This window comes from Stegastes partitus, unplaced genomic scaffold (assembly GCF_000690725.1).
Source record: "Stegastes partitus isolate 25-593 unplaced genomic scaffold, Stegastes_partitus-1.0.2 Scaffold950, whole genome shotgun sequence".
NCBI classification, from domain to species: Eukaryota; Metazoa; Chordata; class Actinopteri; family Pomacentridae; genus Stegastes; species Stegastes partitus.
Genome location: NW_007578681.1, coordinates 130,910 through 134,545, shown reverse-complemented (window position 1 = coordinate 134,545; position 3,636 = coordinate 130,910). Strand labels below are relative to the sequence as shown.

At 30.4% G+C, this 3,636-nt stretch overlaps 2 long non-coding RNA genes across 2 annotated transcripts in view; both read right to left on the bottom strand.

Annotated features, from left to right (window-relative positions):
- LOC103366496 (uncharacterized) overlaps nucleotides 1-113 on the bottom strand; it is a 3,902-nt gene extending 3,789 nt beyond the window's left edge. Inside the window, exon 1 of the long non-coding RNA XR_520667.1 lies at nucleotides 72-113. This is a non-coding gene — a long non-coding RNA (uncharacterized LOC103366496). The remainder of the gene's footprint in view (nucleotides 1-71) is intronic.
- LOC103366498 (uncharacterized) overlaps nucleotides 1-3,636 on the bottom strand; it is a 24,735-nt gene that overhangs the window by 15,686 nt on the left and 5,413 nt on the right. The window lies entirely within an intron of this gene.

The window sequence follows — 3,636 nt, the reverse complement described above, 5'->3', positions numbered from 1 at the left end:
ACACTCCTGTAACTCAGGCCCCAGACCTCCCCAGACTCCCCCAGACTCCCCCAGTATTTTACCATACTCACCTCCTCCTGACAGGGTTTTTCCTGCTCTCTCCCTCCTTCTCCTTCTTCTCCTCCTCCTTCCCGCTCGCTGCCTCTTTCTGGCTGACAGCTCATTTAAATGTCACTTTGCAGCAGCTGTGGCAGCGATGTTACGCAACATAAAGTTCCTGTGGGCCGAGCCAGGTCCTGTTGGAGGGACGATCGCTGTCACCTCATCACCGCTCACCTTCACACAGCCTTGGCTTCATTAGCATAGCATGACTCACCCTGAAGCAGGCCGGCGGTGAAGGCCAGCTCAGGTCTGCTGGGAGTTTTAGTTTGTGGCAAATATTTACCAAAGCTGCAGATTTAAACATCACTCTGTGTGTTATAACGTAGTTTTGATTGGAAGTGCACTGCAAAAGAAAAAAGCTGTTTAAAAAGAAGTTATTTCAGAGGCTGGGGCGCCAAAACACACTGTAACATAACAAAAAAATTTAAACATCTCACAAAACACAGCAATTTCCTATAATTAAAATACACAAAATTGCAAATTTTTGACTTTTTAATGTTTAATGAAAGATAATTTAATGTGGAAAAACATTAAAATTACAATGTAATGGTAATATACAACAATATATAATGATATCAATTGATCGATATGATAATAAAACTTTATTTTGACAGACTACCAATACTTCTAGATATTATACACTAATGAAAACACATTCATTCAATATTTTTGTTATGAAAATTCTATCTATGATAATACAAGATGTCATTCATTAGCAAACTAATCTGTGCAAAATTACAAAGTCAACATTTCTTTTTTCTTTTTAAGAAAAAAATTAATTATTTCTAATTTTGCACATGCATTTACAACATATTAAAATCTGACATCAACAGTTCCATCTAGAATTTTTTTAAAATGTGAAAATATTAGATTTAAATTAAATTATTTGTGTCATTCATTTGCTGATGTAATTATTTTCTTTTTTAAAAAATGCAATAAAAATTTAGAAATAAATATTCATGAAATTATGATACATTGGTATTTTAGCAGTGTGCATGTATTTTTTTTAAAATCACAGTTACAGATTTTTTTAAGTGTTATTTATTATTATTTTAATATAATTATAATTCTAAATTATAAATAAAATAAAATTATAATTTTAATATATACATTCATAAACTGTTTATTTAAAAAAACAAATAAAATTGGTACAATAAAGTGGAACATTTCCATAAATTGACGTATCCTTTTTTACAGTGTAGATGTGACAAAGACATGATCTGGACATTGAAGGTTGCTGCTTGGTGACTTATTGTGTTTCTGAAATGGCATCCGTGAATGTTATTATGTCATAACTGGACTGAGACGAGCCTCCTGATCGTCTTTTCTTCATGACACTCTGATCTCTCGTATGCAGCGTCAGTCTGCTGAGAAGCTGCTGAAAGAAAAGTACAGAAGCTGACAGGCAAAGTGAGAACAGCTTCAAGCTGCTGCCTTCAATACACGGAACAAAAGTCATTTTACACAACGTGAGGAAATAATGTTGAACAGCTACAGGTTTCATGTAATACTGTGCAGATTTATAAATATTGATTGACTGATCAGGCCTCTTGATCCTACACTGTAAAAAAAAAACTGGCCAAAGGGAGTTGTTAAAAATGGTAAAATGGTAACACAAACGTTGCCAAACAGTTCACAAAAAATTGCAATTAATTACCCAGTTACATAATTCAACAACTAATGAAATGAATGTATTTTCACCGTTAGAAAGCATCTTTTAAATATGCTAAAAATCTAAAATATATATAAAGTACACAATTTCTTTTGATGTTGCTGTCTTTTAAAATCAGAATAATTGTATTGTTTCAAATAACTATTTTATCAATATACAATATATGCCTGTCCATCCACAGATATCTATAAAATAAAATAACTAAAAAGTAAAATAAAACAAAATAAATGAAAAATAAAATAAATAAATAAAATAAAATAAAATAACTAAAAAGTAAAATAAAATAAAATAAATTAAAAATAAAATAAAATGAAATTAAATAAAACAAAATAAAGAAAATATAAATTAGTGTTCACTTTATCATTTTTTAAATAATCTAGCACATTTAGTTTAAATTTATTACCTTTTACATTTTGATTACTACAGTAGTCGACCATTTTTTTCACATTCTTGCTGCCAGATTTTTACAGTTTAAGAAAACAGCTTCATTAGTCTGTGTTTTGTTTTGCTAAATTAACACTGTTAATGCAAAGTGAGATACTTTGACTGTACTGCTACAGCAGATTTATCTAAAAAGTTAGTTTCCTTTATTTTACAGATATTTCCAACACTGATATTAATCTGTATTTATTTTGCGGTGAATGTCTTTGGATGTCTTCGTCCTGATGCTGCGTGAGTGATATGTGATCTGATGATCTCAGGGCCTGATGTGGATGAATGAGTCACAGACAGGAGGATCTGCAGTAACACCACACCAGCACAGAAGCGTCCAAGCTCGCAGTGTTTCTGCTGCGGTCGGTAACCTGAGTGGATTCTGGCCTCCGTGTGGCTCTGTCACTGAGGTAATGAATCACAGGGGAAGAAGCTCTGCTGCTGCTGCTGCTGCTGCTGCTGCTGCTGCTGAGACACACTGTAATGGCATCTAATGAGCAGGTCTGATGCTGTCACAAGGCCCAGCTGTTCCTTCAACTCCTCCTGAACTTTATGAGGAATTAAAAAAGCCGCAGAACGTAATAAAGTGGCTCCATGAAGTTCTGTGGCTTTGAACTTTTCACCTTTGAGTCCCAGCGGTCTTACTGCTGGTCCTACATTCTGACAAATAAATAAATAAATAAATAAAAATGAATAAGTTGTTTAGACGTTTACCACAAAGAAATACAGTTTTTTCCCCTATGTTTTTATGTTAAGAGAATATACCTGTAGAGTGCAAAGCAATAACCTCTTCTTTCTTTCTTTCTTTCTTTCTTTCTTTCNAGCAACAAAAATAATTATTTATCAAATTATTATAGTTTTATGACAATATAAGTAACAGTTTTTACAGTTTTGAACATTTGACTGTAAAATTACACATTTTTTTTTACTGTATTTAAATAAACAAACAGTTTCCTTATTTTAAAAATATTTGTTTATATTTTTTTAAAAAATCTTTTTATCACAGACTGAAAAAAAGTAAATATCATTATATATTATTTCATCAGATTTTTCATGATTTGTTAAATTACAGATAACTAACAAAACCATAAAATAAAATAAAAACATTAATTTGTATGTTAACTGTAAAAAAGAAAAAGAAAAAGTCCAAAATAACATTTCAAAAAGTCTGTATTTTTTTTTTAGAAATGTTTTTTTAAAATTGCGATCAAAAATAATTTTGTAATATAATTTTCTAATTTTATAAATCACTATTTTTACAGTTTTGGACATTTGACTGTAAAATTACACCATTTTTACTGAATTTTTTTATTATTATACAAAAACAATCATTATTTTACAGGTATTTGTTGTTATTTGAAAGAAAAAAATCTGTAAATTATAAAATGAAAAAAGTTTTTAAAATAATTTTGTTATATTTTTCATGATAA